Source organism: Psammomys obesus, unplaced genomic scaffold (assembly GCF_907164565.1).
Source record: "Psammomys obesus unplaced genomic scaffold, mPsaObe1.curated_primary_1811, whole genome shotgun sequence".
Lineage (NCBI taxonomy): Eukaryota > Metazoa > Chordata > Mammalia > Rodentia > Muridae > Psammomys > Psammomys obesus.
The window spans coordinates 14,446,744-14,472,627 of NW_026592890.1; positions in this window are offsets into that span (position 1 = coordinate 14,446,744).

The following is a 25,884-nucleotide window of genomic DNA, read 5'->3' on the forward strand; positions in this document are numbered from 1 at the left end:
GAGGGCATTTTGCAACTTGGTGCATCCTTTGGCTATAATAAACAGGGTAACTAAACTGATAATTCCAAGAACATTGCACTTATTTCGGGAATACTATTTCTTAGTTCTGTAAAAATAAAAACTAAAAATCCTGTCTCTGAAATCGATTTGTTGTATCTCACAGCCAATAAAATCTTTCTCTGGAGGTTTTGATGTATGAACTACGTTAACTTCAAAAGGAAACTTCTATAGCCTTTTAATTCTGTTTCAGCTCAGCAGTAGAGGACAATTGTACTTAATATTTTCTGCATTGGCAAGTCTTTGGACTTAAATAAACCATGGCTATTAAAAATGAGAACATTAACCAGACGCAGTGGTGCATGCCTGTAATCCCAGCACTCAGGGGGGCAGAGGTAGGTGAATCTCTGTGAGTTCAAGGCCAGCCTGGTCTACAAAGTGAGTCCAGAACAGCTAAGGCTGGGCACAGAGAAACCCTATCTTGAAAAAAATTTAAAAATGACATTTAGGAGTTGAAGCTATATAGGGTTTCTCAAGCAAAGGTTGTGATCACTCTGAATTCTTATTCTTTCATGAAAAAAAATTTAAAAAGATTAAATTTTGACTAAATCTTGAGTACAAAAAGTATGATTAATGGTGTGTATATGTATATAAAATTTAACACCATTGTACTAGGTATAGGGGAGAATTATCAATTATGAAATCTTTCAGAAGCTTCTAGAGATCTCTGAGACCCTCCAGACATGTATCCTAAGAAGGTCTGATACAAGAAAATGCAGTCATGTCTGAAAAACATGCTGAGGAACCTCAGTAGTCTAGATGATTTGATTATGCCTGTCCCTAACACTTCTGGCTCCTGACTTTCCCTATTCTCTAGGACCTAGAACATAAAAGGTATTTACATACTCTTTCCAGGTTCTTTCGCAGCTCCAATGCTAGGAGATGTCATTGCTTTTTATAAACAGTTGGCAACGGGGCCATACATCTGCTGGAACACAGCTTTCAGATTCTAGCTGGGAAAGACATTATGACCTGAGAGCAGGCTCGGCACAACCTAATAGATTCCAGGCCTAGGAAGTTCTTTAATTTTAGGAATTTAACACTTTGTCCCTTCACAGTGCAGTGTGGCAGTGCTGTAAATTTTGGCATCACCTGCCTTTCTCAGCTGTTTGAAAGCACTGGAGGAAAATCTGTCTCTTAAATAGCCCTGCTTTGATTACAGGGCTTGAAAGTGTGTTTTAGCTCTGTTATTCTTGGGTCCCACAATACTGAAGATCTTTGCTTAACATTCTCTCTCTTTTAATCGAGACTCAGTTACTGTGGGTCAACAGGACTCTACTTTGCAGGCACTAAATAATGTTTTATGTGCTCAAAAAGATAAATAAGAAAATCACTGTTCTTGTACAGCTCATATCATACGAGGAGAAGTAGCAACAGCTGAAAAGAAAAAAAAATATTTTGTATGTTTGAAGGATGGTCTCTTGGGCAGTAATAAGTCTGAGAGAAAAAAAATTAAAAATAGGTGACCCAATAAATAAAACCTACACAGCCATACTCACCTAATTTTCAGCAAAGTTTTCAAAAATTTAGATAAATTTTAGACACATTAGATAAATGATAGTCTCTTCAACAAACAGTGGTGGAAAAACTAGATGTCCACATGCAGAAGAATGATACTAGATACGTACGAACTTAAAATAAATCACAGGCTTTAATGTGAGATCTGACACCTCAAAACTGCTAGGGAAAACACTTCCAGAAAAGGGCGTAGGCAAGGATTTCCTGAAAGGGACCAATAAGACAGCACAGTGAACTAGGATGAATATGAATAAAGAATAATGACATGTGGAAAAAACCACCACAATGAAACCAATTACTTTGTATGAAAACTTAAAAATTAATTGAGAAAGAAAGGAAACTGCAAAGGCAAGTTGCAACCCAAAATGGGGTGGCCGGAAGAGCCTTGCTGAAATGATGACTTTGAACTATGTCCTCAAGGACGTGAGGCAGGTGAGCTCTGTAACCATTCCAGAGAAGGGAATTTCAGGAGGAGAGTACAGGGTGTGGGGAGCCCAGAACAGGGTATTTGATGAGTAACAAGGGGGTGGAAAGCAGCAGGAACAGAAAGTATGTAGGCCTTTGTGTAGGAAGTCATAATAATCCAGGACTTTATTTGTAATGAGCTAGAATTTTTACTGGGTACTTTTGAGTTGAATAGACAGACTCTACTTTTGCCAAGATGGTCCTGCCTCTTTTGTTAGGTACAGATCCCTAGGGCCCGTGGATACAACTGGACAGACAATTAGGAGAAAACTATGAGATAAGTAACACACGTAGTACGTCATAGGTAATAAACAATACGAACTGGAGCATGCAGATCACAAACAGAACTAGCGAGAATTATCTGGATTCTAGATGGGTTTTGAAGATAGAACAGTTGTGATCTGTAGAAGGTTTAGATACAGCAGGAGAAAAGTGACCACACATTTCTTAGTTTGAGCAAGGTGAGGATAGCCTCATCCCTTATGGAGGAGGATTCCAGCCCTTGCTTCTTTCTAACAGTGTGACTTTGGGTAAGTGCTTAATCGCTCCATACACTCCTATTCACTTGTTAAGGGGGACAACATTCTCTGCTTTGTAGTTGACAAGAGAGTTAGTGATAATGTGTAAAAGCCCTTGCATGGTACCTGATACAGATGGAAGTTAATAACAGAATTCTTATCATTATTGTTCTTTGGGAAGAAAAGAATAAGTTCTTGTTTTAGATCCTGGAAGACAGTTTAAGTAAGTTACCAGAGTCGTCACGGAATCATTTCCATGTCTCTCCTCATGGAGCCTGGGTAATTTCTGTCCCTCCCTCTGGTATGTTTACATTTGAAAACCTTTTTCTGGTTTATCAAAGAAGTGCTAAAAAGTAATGCTGTTTTCAATGGCGGTGAGAAGAAACCCCAGTCGTGCTTATTAATTGAGAATAATAATTTTTTTTTCTAGCGCTGCTTTGTATGTGCCAGGCAGACATTTGTCTACTGAGTGATATCTCCAGTCTGGAGAAGCTTCTTTTGGACAGACATGTGGATATTATACAGAAGTGTACTGGGGTAATGGTGGGGCTACATGCATTTTCTTTCCATGAATAATCCTTCGTCAAGAGGTGATCTTTGTGGAGCCGAGTTTAACAAGTACAAGCTGTATTATAACAACCCTAGCCAGCCCTGGTTTATAGCTACTGTGATGCAGTTCCTGGTTCTGAAGATGCTGGGGTGAGCTTCCATTGCTGTTAGCTGTAGAAAGTTGGGCAAGTAGTTTGACTTATTGGCCTATTAGTCCTATGCGCTTAATAGATAAATAGAAAAAAAAAATCTAAAACAAAAAAAAAAAATCATCATATCTGCTTTATTTATCTTGAAAAGCAAGAGAGTGAAAGGCAAACCTCTAAATAGGAAAGGAAGTGTGGCATCATGCGAAGTCACTCTGCAACTCTGGTCCTTATATTTCAAGTTAAAAATGAAAACTGGACTAAGTTGATCTGGGGAAGAGGGGAAGTGGGGGAAGGGCTGGGCGGAGTGGAGGTGGGGGGGGGGAACTGTGGACCAGATGTAAGGTGTGAGAAAAGAGTAAAAGCTAAGAACACAACAGAAGCCACTGAGTTAAATAATTTCTTTAACAATAGTTTCCATTTAGCACCAACATTTTATATTCTGCTTCCTTCATTCTGGTACATGCTTACATTAAAATTAAGGCACAGGGAGGGCAACCTAAAATTCTCTGTCACACCATTTGCAATCTGGTTGCCTTCCTTTTTTTTTGTTTTTGAGAGAAGGTCTCTCTAGGTGGCCCTGGCTGGCTTGGAACTCACGGAGAACTATAGCCTCTGCCTCCCGAAAGCAAGGACACACTCAGCTTTGATACCATTTTGGATTCTCAGGGTCATCTATAATTGTAATGTTCTTTGTCCACAAAAGCTCCAATCACTTGCCTGAAAGATTTAACGAATAGCACGACACAGCCCAATTGCTCAGCACAATGCGTGGAGTATGGGACACATCCAGCAGGTGCTGTTTCTAATGCTGAAAATGATTTTTCTCCCTCATGCGTCTTCCCAGCACAATGCTTTTCTGTCTTCATGGAGATCAGCCAGTCTATTAGGCCGCTAGGCAACAGTGACTTAACTTGCTAATAAACTGGAACTTCACACCTGCTCCCCATGGTCCCCAAGAGGCCTGGTGAAGTAGAAACACAGCTGAAGAGGCTCAGGGATTGCCTGCTGATTTGAAAACCCTCAGCTTTTGTGTTGGTCACACATATATTCACACTCTCAAATGAAATATGTCTTTGTGCAAGGATAAAAAAAAAGGTGAGTAAAGCCAGCAGCTTGGCCCACAGATGCTTTTATGCTTTTCATGCCCACTCCTTCAATTTCTATTTAAACCCAGAAAGGCATTCATTTGTGAGTCTCCCTGTATATTATTAGGGAAAGGCTGAGGATGGTCCTGGCAATTCTGAGGGAGCCAGGGTTGACTGGGTATGAACGTTTGGCCATGCAGCTCTGGGTACTTGCTGTGGTATCTGTTTGCTAATTCACACACTTGCTTTCCATGCTGCTTTTCTGACAGGGTGAGTTAAGATTCATGAATTTCATTAAGAATTTTCTGTCTATTAGCCCTTTGTGGGATGTAGGATTGGTAAAGATCTTTTCCTAATCTGTAGACTGCCGTTTCATTCTATTGATAGTGTCCTTTGCTTTACAGAAGCTTTTCAGTTTCAAGAGGTCCCATTTATTAAGGGTAGATCTTAAGAGTCTGACCTGTTGGTATTCTGGTCAGGAAGTTGTCTCCTGTGCCAATGAGTTTAAGGCTCTTATTCCTTTTCTCTTCTAAGAGACTTAGTGTATCTGGTTGTATGTTGAGATCTTTGATCTACTTGGACTTGAGTTTTGTGCAGGTCGATAAATATAGTTTTACTTGCATTTTTCTACATGTAGACATCCAGTTAGATCAGCACCATTTGTTGAAGATGCTGTCCTTTTTCCATTGTATGGTTTTGGCTCCTTTGTCAAAAATCAGGTGTACATAGGTGTGTGGGTTTATTTCTGGGTCTTTGATTCTATTCCATTGATCAACCAGCCTATTTCTATGCCAGTTATGTTCACTTATAAGTGTAGTTTAGTTATATAGTACAGGATAGACATACTGCAATGCACAGATCACAAGAAGATAAATCCAGTGGGCATCTTAGGCTTCATGTGGGCTCACTAGCTAGGGGAGTTGGGAATATCTCTGACATGACTATGTTGCTTGTTTAAATTTTTTTAAATCTATTACAATTTATTCACTCTGTATTCCAGCTATAGCCCCTACCTTTGTCCCCTCCCAATCCTGCTCTCCCTTACTCTTCTCCTCCTTCCACACCCCTTTCCTAGTCGACTGATAGGGGAGGTCCTTCTCCCCTTCCTTCTGACCCTAGCCTATCAGGTCTCATCAGGACTGGCTGCATTGTCTTCCTCTGTGACCTGGTAAAGGCTGCTCCTTCCTCAGGGGGAGGTGATCAAAGACCCTGCCACTGAGTTCATGTCAGAGACAGCTCCTGTTCCCCTTACTAGGGTACCCACTTGGACCCTGAGCTGCCATGGGCTACATCTGTGCAGGGGTTCTAAGTTATCTCCATGCATGATCCTTGGTTGGAGTATCAGTCTCAGAGAAGACCCCTGTGCTTAGATTTTTTGATTCTGTTGCTCTCCTTGTGGAGCTCCTGTCCTCTCCAGGTCTTTCTATCTCCCCCTTCTTTCATAAGATTCCCTGCACTCTGCCCAAAGTTGGGCTATGAGTTTCAGCATCTGCTTTGATACCCTGCTGGGTAGTAGAGTCTTTCAGAGGCCCTTTGTGGTAGGTTCCTGTCCTGTTCCCAGTTTTCTCCCTCTTCCGATGTCTATCCAGTTTGCCTTCCAAAGATCTTCTGGAGGTATTTCCATCCCTGATCCCAAGCTGTACTATAGAGCAACAGTAATAAAAACTGCATGGTACTGGGATAGAAACAGAATGGTGGATCAATGGAATAGAATAGAAGACCCAGAAATTAACCCACACACCTATGGACACCTGATATTTGACAAAGATTCCAAAACCATGCAATGGAAAAAAGATAGCATCTTCAACAAATGGTGCTGGTCTGACTCTATATCTACATGTTGCCTGCTTTTTGATCACTTTCCCCTGATGGGAATTCCCTTCCAGGCCACAGGGGAGGAAGACAAACTCAGTCCTCATGTGAATAGATGTGATGTGGTGTCTGGTTAGGGGGGCTCCCCTATTCTGAAGAATAGGAAAGAGGGGATGCAGAAGGGAGGGTGGGGCTGGGAGGAAAAGAGGAAGGGGCCTATGACTGAGATATACATTGAATTAATTAATAAAAAAAGAATAAACAAAGAATTTTCTCTCACTGCTTGATATTTCAAAAGTTGGTAAGTAAGAATATACGAAATTTTAACAACTTTAAAATAATATTCTAAAAAGATTCTAGAAGAATCTAAAGTAATTGCTGAAATACTTTCCTAAAGTGAAAAGAACAAAACCCAAGTGCTCTAGCTTTGGTTATTTTCTCATTCTATCTTTTCTGGTTTTATGTGAATAGTGAGGTGTACATAGAGTATATAAATGTGCTTGTGTATATGTATGTGTATTCTTTTTTCTGCAGGAAGTAGCTACACTTTCATCAGTTTTCATTTTATTTTCTCGGTGTGATGACCACAAATGTATTTACCCTGTCAGGATGAAAGATTCATGAAGAAAGACCTCATCTATCCATTCTTAGCTCTATCTCTAGTCCTTGAAACACTGTATTCTAAATACTGCATTGAGGTCAAAGTAAATATAGGTTTTATGTATTCAACAAACACAGATAAAGGATACATAAATTATAAACAATAATATAACTCTGCTTGATTCCTAGTTTTGAGGTTGGGAACTCTAAGATCAAGGGTCCCTCTTTCATGAGGGCCTGTGGGCTGCATCCTCATAAGGTGGATGTTCAAGGAAGTATACCCAGACAGAGAGAAAATTGGGATTGACCTAGCATTGTTTAGCAGGATCCCACTTGATAAATAGCCTTTTGATACCAGCATCAATCTCATCATGACCACACAGTCCTTACAACTCATTGTCATCTTACAAGTCTCACATCTTAGTACTGTTGTCATTTCAAATTTCAGTACAGTTTCTGAATTACACAGCAGAGACTCTTCCAAGATGCTTCTTAAATCAGAACATGAATTTTTAAAGGAATTGGGGCACTTAGGAGGCAGAGGCAGGGAGATCTCTGTGAGTTCAAGACCAGCCTGATCTACATAGTGAGTTTTAGGTCAGCTGGGCTATGCAGAAAGACCTTGTCTCGAAAACAAAGAACAAATAAACCCTAGGAAATTGGAATCTGTAAACTAAACAACACCTTAGAGTCTTTGTAGAATGTCAGAGATTGAGCTATCAACTGCAGACCCCAAAGTACACATTTTCTCATTTCCTCTATTGTGCCTTCTTCCCAAGAAATTCTAAGACAACAGACCATTGGATCTTTAAGAAACACATAGCATCTGCCTGCATTTGTACATCTCAAATAATTGATATTCTGAACGGAATGTTTTTTGTTTCCTATTTTACTTTGTTCTAAAATTCCTTACAAAAGTTCACGGATCAGGGGCATTTTGAGCTTTGCTCACCTTTTATCTCCTAGATTAGAAGCACAAGGGTTTGGATACTTATTACATAAAGAAACTTTCATTTGCTGGTTAAGAGTTGGGGGTGACTGGCTTCAGGAACAAGGTCAGGACACAATTTGATTGTGTACGTTTAGAAGAAAGAAAAAAATTTCATCTCTCTGGACACATTGAAGGGAGAGGGAATGAGATCAGAATTAGGGCAGAGGGGGCAGGAATATGGAAGTAGACCTGCTGTGTGTGCCCAGGACAGGCAGTTAGGAGGATTGAGTGGCAGAGAAAGGAAAGCAGACACTACTAGCTTAGGGGTCAATGCCAAAGACAGAAGCTGTGCTTGATTTTAGGGTGACAAGCCTGGAAAACCTGTCACCCCAAGGAATTAAAAACAGGAGAAAGGACTGGGCTAGCCTCAGTGGGAAAAGGTTGGGAAATAAGCAGGGGGGAGTGCCAAGCTAGACTGAGCTGAAACAGAAAACAACCATGCCCTTAAAGATCTGAAATCCAGTGCCTTCTAGAGAACAGCTGTTTTTATTCTTTCACTTTTACTTTAAAATGTCAAGATGAAACAGAAGATGGTATGGGCCAGGAAACAGATTCAGGACTGTGGCTTAATGGCTGTGAGAGCGAGAGCGAGAGAGTGAGATCAATCTCCTCTGACCCTGGTTATAAATCCAAAAAAGTTGTTGACGGGAATTTTTTGTGTGTGCCTCAGGTGTTCGAGCATATGGCTATCAAGAAGTGCTAACTGGGCATCTGTGCACATGACTGATGTCTTCAGGAGGCTGCTGTCCTGCAGCCTCCTGGGTTTATCTGACACATTCTTCAAAAGACACATTTGTTTTCTTCTCATTCCATTCACAACTTAAGGAGGCCAGATGTTTCCATAGTTGTGTGACATTGGATAAGAGACATCTGCAGTAGATGGATAGAAGAGACTGGGTCGGGGGAGGGGTAGGTCAGGTGTAGGGAGAGCAGGGTGGGGTGTGATGAGGAAGGGAGGACCAGGAGAGAACAGAAATCAGTGGGGAGCATTTCTGGAACAGGGGAGTCTACGGGGGTGACCCTATCTGGGACTCCTAGCAGCGGGGGTTAAGGAGCCTGAAGTTGACACTTCCGGTAGCCAGGTGGGACTTCCAGTGGAGGGAGGGGAAAAACCCACCCAAACCCATGGAAGAGAGCCAACGCCTGTCGCTATTACTGATATTCTGCGATGCTTGCTGACAGGAACCTACCCTGTCTTCTGAGAGGCTTCATCCAGCAGCTGATGGAGGCAAATGCAGAGACCCACAGCCAAACAATAGGCCGAGCTCAGGGAGTTCTGTGGAGGAGTGAGAGGAAGGATAGAGGGAGCTGGAGAGGTCAAGGACACCACAAGAAGACCTACGGAATAAACTAACCTGGGCCCACGGGGCTCACAGAGACCGAAGCACCAACCAAAGAGCATGTAGCAGATAGGCAGTGTGGTCAACATGTTAGGGTCCCCTAACAATGGGAGTAAGGGCTGTCTCTGACTCTTGTTGCCTGCCTTTGGATCCATTTTCCCTAGCTGGGCTGCCTTGCCAGGCCTCAGTGGGAGAGGATGAGCTTAGTTCTGTTGCAAGAACATGTGCCAGGGTGGGGTGGGGTCTCCCCTTCTCTGAAAAGGAGACGGGGGAATTGGGGTAGGGGTGGTGTGAAGGTGTGGGACTGGGAAGAGGGTTGATAGGGGGCTAGGAACAGGCTGTGAAGAGATTAAATAAATAAATAAATAAATAAACGAAAAATACACACACACAAAAAGGAAAGCAATTAAACTCCTCCCCCAACCCCAGACACATATATGTGCCTTTGCTTTTCCTACATCGCTAACTTTCTGAGGAGCGACTCTCACACTCAAATCATGGAGATAATTATAATCTCTCGATCTCAGAATCCTAGATTTATTTTTAAAGCATTTATTTTTGTTTCTTTTTAGCTATGTGTGTGTGGCGGGGTCAGGGGGTATGTGCTTGTAAATGTTGGACCCACAGAAAGCAGAGGTGTTAGATCCCTTGGAGATTGATAGCTACCAACTGGGGCTCTGGGAACCAAACACAGGTCCTCAGCAAGGGTAGTATGTACTCTTAACCACTGAACCATCTCCCCAGCCCCCAGATAAATAATTTGTAATATACATAATATGTATTATATACACAATTTTAAATATTTTTTTAGATTATAATTCCAATATTTCTTCCTTTCCTTACCTCTCTTCCAACCCTCCCATATAACCTTCCTTATGCTCCTTCAAATTCACGGCCTCTTTAAAAAAAAAAAATTCTTTATTTTTATTCATGTACATTAGTGTTTTGGCTGCATGTATATCTGTGTGAGGGTGCTGATTCTGCTGGAACATGAGTTGTGAGCTGCCATGTGGGTGCTGGGAATTAAGCCCAGTTCTTCTGGAAGAGCAGTCAATGCTCTTAACCACTAAGCCATCTCTTTAGCACCCCATAGACTCTGTTTTCACTGTTTTTCACTGACTGTTATTGTATGCCTCTATTTATCTGTGTCTGTGTCTATACATGTGTATGGTGTGAATACAATATATTTCTAAATTTAATCTGCTCTGTTTGTATAATACTTTGTGTGTATTTTCAGGGCTGACTGTTTGGCACCAGACAACCAATTATTGTGTTCTTTTGGGGGGAAGACCACTTTTCTGCTGCCAGCTTCCCTTAATTGCCTAGCGTTCTTTGTGTAGTTCATGGCTTTTCTTATTTTTGAGGAGGGTTTTTACTGTGAATTTGACTGGCTTTGAACTGTATATATAGACCAGGACGGTTTCAAACTCAATGATATTTGCTTGTCTAAGCCTCCCAAGTGCTAGGATTAAAGGCGTGTGTCACCATGCCAACTCTTAAACCAATTCTTAATACAAATAGTAGGTATTTATCAATAAACCTTAATTTCACTGTGGAAAGGAAAGAGGATTTACAGTCAAGAAAAAACAAGGTGGAGACTCTGACCTTGTTATTATGGTCTACGGCAAAGAATTCAAGTTATTTTGCAAAATTCTAAATGCAAGGAAAGAAAAAATCTCTTGTGCTTGATTATAAATGAGGAAGAGTCAAAGCACAAAGAGAGATGTGTATAGGAACAGCAAGGAGTTATAGGCCCACTCAACACACACACACACACACACACACACACACACACACACACACACACAAATTCCTCAAACAAGTTCACATTGTATAGGACTTGAAAACGGGTATCAATAAAAAGAAAAAAAAAAAGGAAATTATATCCAGTGCCTTCTATTGTTCTTGTAATTAGTTTTTAGGTAAATCCCTTTTCATTTTAAGTGTTCAGTATTTTCTCCCAGGGTAATGGAACATGGGAGATAAATTAGACAGGATTCAGCTGTTCCGAATCTCGGATGGAGAATGGATTGTGCAATGGGCCTTATGGGAATTTAGGTGGTATGGTTATTAGTTGTTCGCTGTGATCTATTCCACATTCAGGTAAGAAATGGCTTTGTGCAGAAGGTAGGCAACACAGCAGAACTAGGTAGAAGGAATTGGACATTCCTTAGTTTAGAAGCTGGCATGAATTTAGACAGGGAAATTCTACCAAGGCTGAAGACGTTGGAGCAGATAGCAGCATGGCCTGTTTGGGGCTGGCCACTGTGTAATCCATTTTGTCTCAACAAAATGAGTCTAAGGAAAGGCACCGCTGGAGAGACTGAGGAACTACTTGAATTAGTAAGTTGAATAAGGAGCAGTATTTGATTACTTAGCCTGAATTCTTCAGAAGAAGTAGAATCCTTAAGGTGGGTGGCGGGGAGGGAGGAAGGAGGCTGAAAGATTGAGCATGAGGACGGTCTGTCTAGTCGGTCTGCAGAAACGGAGTTACCAACTAAAGGAAGAGGGACTTAGTTTAGATGAAGTTGGTGAGTAAAGCACGGCAGATACAGGGAGGCATGATCAGAACCTTGGCCTCCCTGTCAAAGGAAGGTGAGAGGGACTGGGTGTAGCTGTGACCGAGAGGAGCAAACACATTACTTCTGAAGTGGCGATTTCATAGGTGGGTCTGGCTACCATTGCCTTGTGAAAGTGGGTGTCTGGTGTGCCTAACTAGTCAAGAAAAACTGGACGTTCATGTTTTATGTTGTCAAGGAGTTCGAATTAAATAACAATTAAAAAATCACAGAAAACAGAACAGCAGACCCCAGCATTGTGTAGGCCAAACAAAATAGGTCTGAAGGGTATAGGTTTGACACTTCAGAAGACTGGTTAGAAGCTCTTAAACAGAAGTGGAACAGGGAAGGGAATTCACTTGGAAAGAAATGCAGCCATAGCACTGCTGTGAGCATCGGGGCCCCATGTGCCAAACCTATAGCTTATTTGATTATTTGTTCAATGCCTGTCTTTGTACTCTGTAAACCGTTTGGAGAGGGTAGAGCCTCCCTACCTCACTCCCCTGTACCTGCATAGTGCCTAATACAATGTATCACTAGAAAATACCAGCAACATAGACACAATTTTTAGAAATTTACTCCTGAGTTTTGTGAGAAGTGCTGGATTCTCCTTTTTTTTTTTAATAATTTTGTCACATCTATACATTACTAGTGTATTCTGTTGTTTGGTTTTAGCAGAATATTTTTATGTAAACTGTCACAAAGTCTTGAGAGTTGATGTGGTCAGGAATGTGTAATCTTGGAAATTATTGTGACTAAAGAATGCTCCTGTAGTCAAAATGCTTCTGTGAGCTCTTATCACCTAGTGAGCAAATTGTGTACTCAGCAGGTTTCCATGTCTGTGTGATCTGGGCTCTCGAAGATTTGATCAGATCTCTTTTTCTTTCATCGCATGGCTGAGGGGCTTGAGGTTGTTGAGAGAAGAAGATTCAAGGGTGAGTACCTGCTTATAATTGACAGCAGTCACTGTCTAAGATATGAAATATGCTACCAAATGTCAGAGCAATCAAGTAAAAATGGTTGGAGATTCGTGAAAGACTTTAAGGTTGTCTATCTTGGGTTGTTTGTATTGGCATTTCAAAGTACAGCTGTGCTTACTGACTGGTTATAGATATGGAAATAAACTAATAAATACAAGTATATTGTATTTTTGCTTTAAGAAAATATTTAGTTAAAATATTTAGTGTGTGTGTGTGTGTGTGTGTGTGTGTGTGTGTGTGTGTGTGTGTGAGTGTATTTTGAGGGCACATGTGTCTGTTCCATGCCATAGTTTGTATTTGGGAGTCAGAGGACAACTTGTTTGAGTTACTTCTCTCTTTCCACTTTGTGGGTGCAAAGGGATTGATTTGTGCGTAGTCAGGCGTGGTGGCAAGTGCTCTTACCTGACGGAGCCAGTTCACCATTTCACTGGCCCTGCATTCCTGTGTTTATGTGCTTTTTAAAAATTTTAAAAGGGGACTGCTTAGGATCAAACCCAGGACCTTGTTCATTCATACTACGCAAACACTGCGCTGAATTGCATTCCCACCTGACAAATTTTTAAAATGTTTGTTGATGCCCAGAGGTTGGATGTTGGAACATTTTTTTTTTTTACAGTTGTAGAGATAAATATTCAGTTTGTGATTGCATTTGTCAACATCACATAATAGGGGTGTAGGGGCGGAGGAGTGGTGACTGAAAACAGTACAGGAAAGAGGTGTCCGTCAGGCCAGCTGTGGACCATGGAATACTCAAACTAGAATAATCAGGAATGCTTCCTGGCAAAGATTCCAGAAACATGTCATAGACAAGAGAACATTAATCTCTTAGAGTATTATGGTCTGTGTTTTAATGACGTTTCCTCAAATGATTCTGATGTATGTAAAATTTCAACGCCAGTCTTGAGGATATATGGCGAGCCCAGTGGAACTGTTCATTGTCAGTGGGTGGTCCCAGAATTTCCTTCCTTCTACTGGCGTGAGCCAGCCTCGCATGCATACACGCCCGTGTGCACACGCACCGGCTCCTGGCAGCTTGGCCAGGGAACAGCCATGTAAACACCTGCGTACCAGATGGGCACGCTTGTGCAGTGTCTACGGGTAATCAAGCTTCCCGCAAGTCAAGTGCCGCTGCTTAATTCAGGGTGAGTTGGAAGGATGGTGAGGATTTTACAGGGATGTCTTCAGTAGACAGGACCGTTGTTCTTCCTTTTCTTCTTCTCCATTTACTTTAATTTTGAAGTCAGTTTCTCTTTCCTGATCAAGGATGGCAGGGATATTGAACACCAGTGAGTAAACGAAAATGACTAACTGAAGGCATCGGTTTGTAAGTATCGGCTGATTTATATCGAAAGACTCAGAAGTGTGGAATTGCTACTGGAAGGCTGGTTTGATGAAAAAATTAACCCAGTTTTCTGAGCCATCGAGTTGTCTTAGCTGCCAAGCCAGATGACCTGAGTCAGTCATCCCAGAATTAATACAGTGGAAAGAATCAACTCTTTCGAGCTGTCCTCTGATCTCTGCATGTGTGCCTCCCCAAATGAAGACGTAACAATTTAAGAGATAAATCCAGTTGTCCATTAAAATCATTTAAGAACAGGTTTACCAATGATTGTACAATAGCTTGTAGAGCTGAACTAAGATAGGATCAGAAGATAAAACAAAGCTGTTGAGTTCTCATCCCCCTTTTTGTTTTTGTCCCTCAGACTCTTGAATTACTTTAATTTGATCCTTTATGAATATATCCAATAAATGGTGAGCAGATTTAAAAGAGCTGTAATAGGTGCAGCCCCTGCTCCATAGATGGATGATTAGTGTAGCATTGTTTCAATTTCTTATCATTTCTGCTCATGAGCTTCACAGCCCGGCCGTTCGCTGGAATGGCAACCTGGTTAGTCTGGCTGCTCACCAGTAAGTAGCTGTTTATCTCTTAGAAAAGTTCCAGCGGCATGTGTGAAAAGTCCTGCTGAACCTTCACACCAGAGGACTAGCTGATGAGAAGGGAAGGAAGCACGAAGCGACATGCCCCAGATTTTCTAGAGCTGTCATGGATCTCAGACCCACAAACGGCCCTGGGATCTGTAAGCTGATCATCAGCTCTGATTTTGTTCCCTCACCTGCTATGGAAAGTGGTGGAGTCTTTGGGGGCCAGAGCACTAGCTAAAGTGTCTTCTGTGAGCTAAAGCAGAAAAAACAGTCACAGACAATCCAAAACCAAATGGGTGTGGTGTGAACCAACAGGCTGATTCAGAAGAGCAGCTGGCAGACCCAATTTGGCCCCGAGGCTGAGGTTCACAGCTACTGCTTAGGTTCTGTGGAAGCCTGTCACAGGATCCAATTAACATTCAGGTGGTTCTGCTGTACTCACAGTGGCGTGTAAGTCTGACAGTGGCTTAGCAAAGAGACGGTGGTTGTTAATTTCAAACACCGGTATCAAATACTTGTTTCCTTGTAGTTTTAGAAGGAGTCTGAGGCTGTTGGCTTAAGCAGAAAAGCGTGTCATAATTGATTAGTAACATTTAAAGCAGGCAAAGCTGGGAATGTGGCATAGCGCACAGAGCACGTTTTTATTTTGTTTCAGAATTTAGAAGATGACCTACATGGCCTCCCCTACTTCACAACATTTTCTAACATCTTTCTTGCTTGACTCTTTTCAACATTTTGATAAAGATTCAACATTGCCTACGGGTGTGGTCTAATACAATGATGCTTCTTTTTTTTTTCTTCAAGTTGTAAGAATGTTTCAGTACCATTTTATCACCTCAAATATTAAATTAGGACATAAAGACTTTAGAATCTATCTTAAGAAGCTCAGCCATATGAGGCGGTCATGTTCTGAGAAACATATCATAAGGCAATTTAGTCAATGTGTGATCATCACGGCCTACTTGCAGTATATTAGTAAACAGCCACAGTCACTAGGCTATGTAATTTTAAGGGAGAATAGTCATATGATCTTTGAAATGATATGGGCCACAAATGTATTTTTATTAGCATATATTCATTTAAAAATAATGAGTTTCATTTATGCTATCTTTAAGCATTTAGGTCTCAAGTTCTGTGATCCTATTGACCCTCTTTTCTAGCCTCTTGCTCACCCTCCACTCCTCCATGCCCTTTTCTGCTCCTAAACATGCCATATTTGGAAGTGGGATTTTCACTTTGCATGCGTGCAATGTGTTCCTTTAACTCTCATCGATTGTGCATTTATATCTGCGGCATACTTTCGCAAACCATTCTAATTTATTAGTGTTTTCTGGTAAAGGCAAGAGTCATTTGGAAAGTCATCAGGAGAGAGAAAAAAAAAAAGTGCTGAATGAGCTGTTTTCTCACCTTGTCAGCAGATGAGTGGGCGGCACCTGTGGCTGCCCTGGGAACACCTGTTCCATCTTGCTCATGGCCATCGGGAAGTGGAGGGCACACCTGGAGGAAGGGAGGGACCACAAAGGTCAGGGTTGGATAAAGCATGGACTGAAGTCCGAAAGAATCAGAATTTTAACCATTAGTCTCTCCAAATCGATATGTTATTACCATCTCTTGGAGTTCCTCATGAATTGTACTCAAAGTTTCACAAAGTTGTAGCTCCTGCGTGAATAGAAGGTACAAGAAGGGTAAATCCTGGGCCCTCCCAGTGGGAGTTGGGCTTTAACCAGCCAAATTAGTTTAATGACTCTTTGAAAAAGCAAATAAAAATTTAGAAATACTTTAAAAGTCATCTTGAATAGCATCTTATTTTAGATTAGACAGCCTTTACAGCTCAGAGAATGAACTATGAGAAGTAAAAAGAGGTGGGATAAGAAAGAGAAGGGCAAGGTGGTTGGGGCATGGGTGTTTATCCTAGGCTGGATTCAGTTACTTGAATTCTAGGCAGTGTTTTGCATTTCTCATATTTATGGTTGTGAGCCTCGTCTTTAACGGCTGCGCCCACTCTCCAGCCGAGTGTTTCGCCTTTCTGTGTGTGCTCCCATGTGGTGCAGGTTTTAGGGTGGCACGCTAGTGCTCCTTTTGAGAATTACTGGTCTGACGATTGACTTCTAATCCATAGACTGGAATCTGAATGAATTATGGAATTGCTAAATTCAGCTACAGGACTGAGGGAGTGGGGCAAAAGGAAAAAAAAATGAATACTGAGGAAAAGATTTTGTCCTTTGTGGGTTTCCCAGGGGTGGCCCTGTTCATGGCTTCATGAACCTAAAGTTCTAAAACAAAAAACGGGACAATGTTGGCCAAGGCAGGCATTTTTGCTAATCCAGTGACATATGACTGCTAACTCCGCTGTCTGTAAGGAGAACAGCTGGCCTGCCCTGGAGAGGTCCTCACAATGAACGACGACGGCCCAAGGACAAGGCACAGCTGACAGCCAGCTTGGTTGCAAATTAGAATATAATGGGAGAGCTGCTTCTGCTGAGAAGCGATTTGCATCAGAGCCCACCAACAAAGCACATGCCATAGAGCCAGCTTTTGTGAGAAAGGGAAGCCAGAAATACTACATTTGTCAGTAACATGGAAGATTCACTAAAGACGGAGAAGCAGAATTGGGCTTACCTGCTACCTAAGAGCACTCATTTTTCACTCAAAGAAAATTCATATTTAACCTTTAATAAGTGGATTCAGTTCCTCCTTACATACTTGTTAGTCGTTCCTTCGTCTCTACCCCCCACAGCGCTTTGCTCACATCTAAATTCCAGCACCGCATAAACATAACAGACAGCCTTGCATTTCATTAACCCACATGCTTATAACCCTGCTCCGGTGCTTCCCGGATGATCAAGTTTCACATCAACGCTCCAGCATCTAAGGATGCTAAGCAGCCACAATAAAACCTTTAAATGTTTTAAGAAATGTACAGAAGGATGAAACCTAAGTTTGACTGTATAAAATACCAGAAAACAGATCCAGTGTAAATGAAAGAATGCAAAGGCTGGAAAAGAAAGTAGTTGGAAAGGGCAAAATGAGAGGCACAGCAGGTAGCATTTTCCTGTAACACCAATCGTCAGTATGGAGGAGTGTAAGGTAGAAATGGGCGATGCCTCGACCAGCAAGATAACATGGTGCGTTGGGTAAGAGAGAACTCTACCAAAGAAATGGAACACTGCATTATTGAAAGTATGAGGACAGCACAGGTATGTGGCAACTTCAGGCACTTGGTAGGCTCAGAGTGTCTTCTTCATTGATGGTACCTTTCACGCAGATAGAAATGGTCTTATTCTTTTTATAGTCCCCAATATCTTAGCTCAACTCACAGTCGTGTTAAAAAAAAAAAAAAAAAAACAACCAGCATATTGCATTAAAATTCTTGTGATCAGTCTGATCCTATACACGATCCTTTGTTTTTCAGTCTTGCCCTTGATTTCCTCCTGTGCTGTTGACATGAATCTGTACTGGAATGCTGCGCTCTGCTTCGTGTGTGTGTGTGTGTGTGTGTGTGTGTGTTTTCCCTTTCTCAGTCTATAGCCAGGCAAGGCTCAGCACAGTGTAAGCTCCATTCACTGCATGAGGTCTCACCTGTATATGCTTTGAACACAAATTTCTTTCTTCCTTTGTAAGTTAGAACTCAGAATTCCTATTTTTCACTATTCTTTTCAAGACTCAGTACAAGTTGTTTACAAAAAGAACCTATGCTTCAAAAGAGGCAAGTATTTACCTATGCTCCCCAAGTTTACTGCAATGGTAGAAGTGATTTGTAAGTGTTCTGAGAATATGCTAGGTTAGTGGGGGCCTACACTCTGACATTTCCCCCAGAAGTTTCTTTGTGCATGCAATGGTGAGGTGGGCCCACCGTTTGAACAGCATTTGTGTAGTCCATGGAGACTTGATTAAGCAGGAGGTTGGGCCCCTTGATCCAGTGTTCTGATTAGGGATTCCACGCTTTTCACTCACTTCCTGTTCGGCAGCTGTAGCCACACAGTCTAAATATGGTTAGGCAGGTTTCCTTTAAGATTACAAACGTCACCTTTCTTATCACTAGAGCGTATAGGCTAGGAGTAAGTAAGGGTTAATAAATAATGGTATAAAGATTTAGTTAGTTTTCTAAATTGCAATGCTCTTTTATTTTCACAGATTTTTAGGTAGAGAATTTAAAATAAAGAGAATGTTTTCCACAAATTTCATAGAGCATTTATTGTTTTGGAAGGCCTGTCCTGTTAGAATATGCAATCCAAATAATAGAAGTTTAGTCTATGCATTATGCTATCTAGTTTTTCAATGACCTTTTAGAAGAATTTAGCTTGTAAGTTGACAGATCGGTACTCAAAGTTAATTGTCAGATCCGTACAACCTAGAATCATCTGTGAAGGGAGTCTTATGAGGGATTGTCTGGACTAGGTTGGCTATGGGAGTGGATTGAAGTGGGAAGGACCATCACGAGTGTGGGCAGCATAGTTTTATGGGCTGGACCTGGACCCCATGAGAATGGAACAAGCAAGATGACTTCTAGCATGCGTGGACTCACTCTCCCTGCTCTGGGCTGCTGATGTGACCGGCTGCTTCAAGTTTCTGCCTATGACTTTCTCCCAATGATATAATGTGACCGGGATTGTAAGCTAAGATAAACCATGTCTCCCTGTGTTGGTTTTGTCGGGGTATTTTATCACAGCGACTGGAAATGAAACAAGTTTTTAATCACTACTGTAATTAAAAATAAGCCAAACCAAAGCCAAACGAAAAATCTTTTGAGCTTGACTTTAAGGTTAAGGAAGACTTCATTTTCCTGAAAATGCAGACTTTTTTTTTTTTTTAGAAATAAGTAAAGCTATAGCATTCTTTAACCTTTTTTTTTTCTTTCTAATACTCTATTGAGATAATATAAAAACAACAAGATTCACAATCTCTTCGTATCTGATAGGATTGTTCTATGTGCTGTGGCTTACTAATAGCTTTACTCTTAAACCATGTAAGCAAAGGAGAGCGCCACAGCTCAGAGAGAACTCAGAGGGATCTGCTTTCAGCATGTAACTAAGCCAGTGTGTAGAAACAAGTAATTAAAAGGACACAAAGCCCTTAATCAATTGCGCACCGGTTATCTTTGATTGCTCTTGCAAAGGACAAATTACGCACAAGCCGCTTGCAAGCCTGCAGAAGAAAAGGTTCCATTATCTTCTTTTTGAAATCATTTCTCTGCAAAGACAAGGACATCCCTATTCCAGACCTCTTGGTTTAATTAAAAGGACACAAACATCAGCTGAGGCTGCAGCCTATCAAATGTCTCCCTGTCAGTGCAATGGAGTGAGAGTAGGGGGAGGGAGGCCGGCTGGAAGAATTTCTTTTTCATAATGACTGGCCCTTTTCACTTTGACCATCTGTTTTCTCATGGTGAAAAGCCTCATTGCTGGTACCCTGGCATAGCTTTGCATGCCTTTGTGCTTGTGGGACACTGAATCTTGCATCTGATACATGCTGATCTGTGACACATCGTAACAAATGAGGCTTTGTTCAAACAAAGAGACTCCCTGATAGGAACTGTAAACTCATAGCTTGATATCCTGAAGGAAACCCAGGCTATGGCTGAGCTGGCACAGGAAATTCTCTTCAAGGCAACAGAGCTAGAGGAGGTCACACCCCTGGGCACACACGGGTTCTTTCAGATCTTCCCAGACCGGCTGCTTCAGACAGGGCAGCTCCAGAGCACAGCTGCACTGGGCCCAGGGAAGAATGCAAGCCATCTCCATTACAGGCTGACGCTAACTCTACAATCCGGCATTTATGTGTGGAGAGTCTTCATCCTAAAATGTGCTTCCACCATCATTAACCCACGTGAATCAGCAACCTCATAGGGCCCAAATTTAATCACATTCAATAGAACTGTTTGGGATGACTAATGTCATTTTTTTTTGGCTTTTTTTTTTTTTTTTTTTTTTTAGTCACTACCTTTTCTCTGTTCCTATCTTCTCTAACTTTTCTTTCTATTAATTATTTTTAAATTGGCTTGGGGTTTCCAACTACAAAGTCATCCATCCTTTTACTATGAGATATTTCTTTTCTCTTTCTTTTTTAATTTGCTCTCTGTGTATGGGTGTTTTGTCTGCATGAATGTCTGTTCACCATGTGTGTGCTTGATGCCCAGGAAGGTCAGAAGAGGACATGAGATTCCCTAGGACTGGGGATATAGACAGTTATGATCATCCAGTGAGTAGCAGGAATCAAGCCTAGTTCTCTAGGCGAGCAGCCATTGCTCTCAACTGCTGAGCTCTCTCTCTCCAACACCACCATGTGACAAGGCTCCTCAATTCTTAGACTTAAGTTATGGTAGGGAAAATATAAAGTGAGCTGGAAAGAACTGTGGTTGAGGGAGATGATAGAGCAAGCCCCAGCTTAGGAAAAACAATAATTACCATCCTGGGTTATTCGTTAAAATCTTATTTGAATATAAGCATCCTTAGAAGGAACTTTTAGAAATGTGCTGTTTTCTTTCCTTATTCACTGAAGATGGTGCTCAGAGGGCCTTCACATCTGCCTCTGGTCTTCCTCCAGGAAGACCAAGTGCTGCTTTCTTGGTGTCCCTTCAACACTTTAAGGCAGAACTTGCAAGTAGCATACCATACTGAGGCTTTCGTTTCCATAGATATCCCTCCTGCTAAACTGGGAGCCACAGGGCAGAACTTGCTTACATTGTTAATTCATTATCCATCTTTTTATCTGTTCCAGGCTTCATGAACTGCCTGACCTATACAGGCTCCAACTAATATCATGTTGAATAAGTAAAACTTGTTGGTTAGCTGCTGCTAGTACAACTTAGAGGGAGGAAATAGTGAAATAAGTCAGAAGAGAAAAAGATGATTCAGCTCACATCTGTCAAATGGTCCTGGGCTGCATTAAGCACATTTGGTTTTCTGATTATTCCCATTCCAATGTTAGGGAGTGTTTGACTCAGGTTTTTTTTTTTTTTTTGGCCCAGTTTCTCAGTTTGCCAAATAAGAACTTTTGATGAAGGTACTTGAATTACAGAATATATGAGTAACTTTTCAAAACCTCTGATTTTGATTATAATTAAATTGTTAGAAATTTTTGAGTACAATAGGGTTTTCTAGTTGCAGGAAAACACATTTTTCTAAGAGACGGTTTATGAAAATATTTCAGGCGGGATCCTGAGCTGCCAAGGGCCAATCACTGCAAAGATTTTTAATCACACTTTTCAACCGGCTTGCTCAGTCCTAGACATCATTGCCTAACTCTCCTGAACCTTGACTCCTCTAGCTGTGGGGTGAGAATATTAATATTAGCATGCCTCAGTGGGGTTTTATGAGGATTAACTAAACGCAACTGTAAAACATTTTTTTGGACACAATGTGTTACACAAAAGAATTAATATTCATAATTTTGAGAGCAACTAGGATTTGAAAAGGGTAGTGGTCTGTGGAAAGCTGCTATCGTGTTGCATTTTTTTTTAAGGGATCAGGGCAAAGTCACGTTCATTTCTGATTCCTTCCCCCTGGGACTGGTAAAAGCCTGATAAAATATTGATTAATTAGAGTTTGGTAGCACACTGAACTTGTTTAGAAAGCAACCACTCAGATGCAAGAGTGGTCATTAAGCAAGCAGTGGCATCCAGCCTTTAGACACCATGACAACAATGTTTTCATGTGCAAAGCTCACAGTCGAGAACTGTACAATCAAGTCCCCCCTCAATGAAGTGAAATGAATCATGTCTTAAGTGAGTTTATGGTCTCTGTGTTGGGGCATGTCCGCAGGTAGCCAGGGGCTCAGATGACCTTGGATGCCCTGGTTTGTGGCCGAGTCTATTTGAATGTTGTCATATAGCACACAGGGAAGGCCCATGGAGGCAGCTCCTTTAGGTTTTGCCATGTCACCCAAACAAAAGCAAGAAAGAGCTGTATTTGTCTGTGAGTCTCAAAACATTGAACTCTTGAGTCAGCCCTGCCGGAGAACAGTGAGCAAACTAACGGATCTAGAATTTGGCTCTCAACCTGTTGAAAATCCAGAAACACCTTAAAAGGCATGTCACAGGATCCTATTATTCCTGTCCCAGGGAAGCAGGAACAGTCAGTCTAACGGGAGTCCGGCAGGTACAGCTCTAAATGGTGCATCAACAGTGCTGAAGAAGAGGGGGTTAATCATTTAATGCACAGAAGGGGACAGGCAGGGCCGTAATACTGCCACACCCATGGCCTGGCAGGTCTCTGCCTTGACATTACTGCCATCTTCCATGATGATCAGGTTTCCCCCAAATTTGTTTAACTCGAGAGAGAGAGGATTTTCTTTTCTTTCCTTTCCCTTTTGAAACATGAGTTTGTCAGTGAGAATGGCTTTCCATGCGTTCAAAAGAAGAAATATTGATTTCCTCTTCATGCTGCTTTTCAGATTCCCTTTGTCTTTTTTATTCCTATCGACATCCTTGAAGGTCAAATCTCATTATTTAACTTACTGTAGCAATAGTTCTCAACTTGGCAGCGCAATAAAACCTCCCTGGGAGCTTTAAAATCTGCCGACAGCGGCATAGGTATCCGGGAGTGTCTGATGTAATAGGTTTGCCACGTCCCCTGCTTGGTGAGATGTTGAAAATGCCCGCAGTGATGGGAACGTGGGCCTAGACAGGAGTTCTGGCTCTGTCTTCTCTGTGGGCCCATCCTGCCACGCACTCACCGGTGCTTCGGGGCTGTGCTGGCTGCTGTCACCACCTCCTCCCTCTTCTCCTCACAGTGTGTCTTACCTCTGCTTGGCCTTTTATTAATTTCTATTCTTAGTTCATTGATTACAGCTTGAAGGTAGCAGTGGAACCGATGATAACTAAAGCTGCAGGGCTAGAGAGCCATCTCTCCAGCCATACTTTAGCATTTTGCTTGCTTACAAATTCTAAATAACCTCTCCATTGCTAAGCTCCCAAACCCATTGATTTAATATTAAATGTTTTCGTTTAATTAAAATTTAGCATTGAATACACTTCTTTTTTTTTCTTTAACACAAAGTTTCACTATGTTGCCCAGGCTGGCCTTGGATGTTTCAATTTAATAATCCCGCTTCAGACTTTTGAGTAGCTGAAATTACAGGCCCTGTGCCACCATGCCAGTTTACTAGTCTTCTTTGAGGTTTTAAAACACTGTTTTATAGCTCTAGATGTTGCTATCACTATAGCCTCCCTACTTTTCTTCTCCTCAGTGAGTTACCAGTTTTCCCTCTGCATCCCTCCCACCAGCCTGTGTGCTTTTGCTTCCCTTCTACCAAGCACTGGCCAGTTTCAATTCCTTAAATATAAAGGAATTGAACCTTTAACCATGACAAACTGTGTGTCACTTTGACTAAAAATACCTTTCAGTTTTGATGAAAGTGGTGTAACTACTCCTTGCTTTCATTTATTTCTGCACTTTCATATTCTATAGTTTATGATGTATTAAAAATTTAATTCTGGAGAAGCTGTTTTAGATCTGGACTTCGTTGGCCCCAATCCTGGTTCCACCTCTCTAATACATGTGTGAATGACTTCTTCAAAATTATCTCCTCTTGAACTTTGTGTTTTTAACCTTTAATTAGGAAAAATAAAACCAAATCCATCTCATTCATAGAGTTGTGGGGAAAACTGAATGAATTTCCTCAAGGAATGTGCACAGAATGGTATTCTGCACAAAGTAAGCAATTTATAAATTATCTGTTGTTATCAGCATGCTCTCTCTCTCGTTCTCTCTCTCTCTCTCTCTCTCTCTCTGTGCATGTCTATGTATATATGTGTATACACATGCAAGTGTAGGCCAGAGGTTGACTTTGGGAATCTTCTGATATAGTTCTCCACCTTTTCATCTAGGTTCATTAGCCAGCGATCTCCTGGTATCTGCCTGCCTCTGTCTCCCAGTGCTGGGGTTGGTGGCAGGCTCAGCTACACTTGGCTTTTACATGGGTGGTATGGATTCAAACTCAGGTCCTCCTGTTTCTAACAACAAGCACTCTGATTTGATGAGCCATTCCTGAAGTCCTTCCACCTTATATTCGAGCCTGGGTCTTTCACTAAACCTTTTCAGCTAGTTAGGTAGATTTCCAGCATATTCCTAATGTCTGCCTATTCTGTCCCAACCCCCACCAATGCTGGGACTAGAGGTAGATGTATATGATTTTTATATGGGTGCTGGGGATTTGAACTCAGGACCTCAGGCTTGCATAGCCAGTATTTTACCCACTGACCCATCCCACCAGTGCAAGTTTGCTTTATCTTTAAAGACATTCACAATGTATCTTGCACATTCTAAGTACTTTAAATATTTGTCAAGATTTTAGCATGTTTATCCTATATTATATGTCTAATATCCACTTATGAGTGAGTATATACCATGTGTGTCTTTCTGCTTCTAGGATACCTCACTCAAGATAGTTCCCACCATTTGCCTGTAAATTTCATGATTTCCTTGTTTTTAATTGCTGAGTAGTATTCCATTGTGTAGATGTACCACAATTTCTGTATCCATTCCTCCACTGAGAGACATTTGGGTTGTTTCTAGATTCTGTCTATTACAAATAGAGCTGCTACAAACATGGTTGAGCAAATTTTGTATAGTTGAGCATATTTTGGATATATGCCTAGGAGTGGTACAGCTGGATCGTGAGGTAGCACTAATCCTAATTTTCTGAGAAAGCACCAGATTTATTTCCAAACTGGTTGTACAAATTTACACTCTCACCAGCAATGGAGGACGGTTCCCCTTTCCGTACATCCTCTCCAGCATCTGTTGTCACTTGATCTTAGCCATTCTGATGGATGTAAGGGGAAGTCTCAGGGCTATTTTGATTTGCATTTCTCTGATGTCTAAGGACAGGATGCTAAGCAAGAAAGAGGACTCTGGGTAAGACAATCAATCCTCATTCAGAAAGGCATATGGGAAGGACGTCACTAAGAAGGAGAAAACAGTAAATAGGACAGGAGCCTGCCACAGAGGGCCTCTGAAAGACTACCCAGCAGGGTATCAAAGCAGATGCTGAAACTCATAGCCAAACTTTGGGCAGAGTTCAGGGAATCCTATGAAAGAAGGGGGAGATAGAAAGTCCTGGAGTAGACAGGAGTTCCAGAAGGAGAGCAACAGAACCAAAAAATCTGGGCCCAGAGGTCTTTTCTGAGACTGATACTCCAACCAAGGACCATGTATGGATATACCTAGAACCCCTGCACAGATGTAGCCAATGGCAGCTCAGTCTCCATGAGGGTTCCCTAGTAATGGGTACAGGGGCTGTCTCTGACATAAACTCAGTGTCTGGCTCTTTGATCACATCCCCCTGAGGGGAGAGTAGCCTTACCAGGCCACAGAGGAAGAGAATACAGCCAGTCCTGA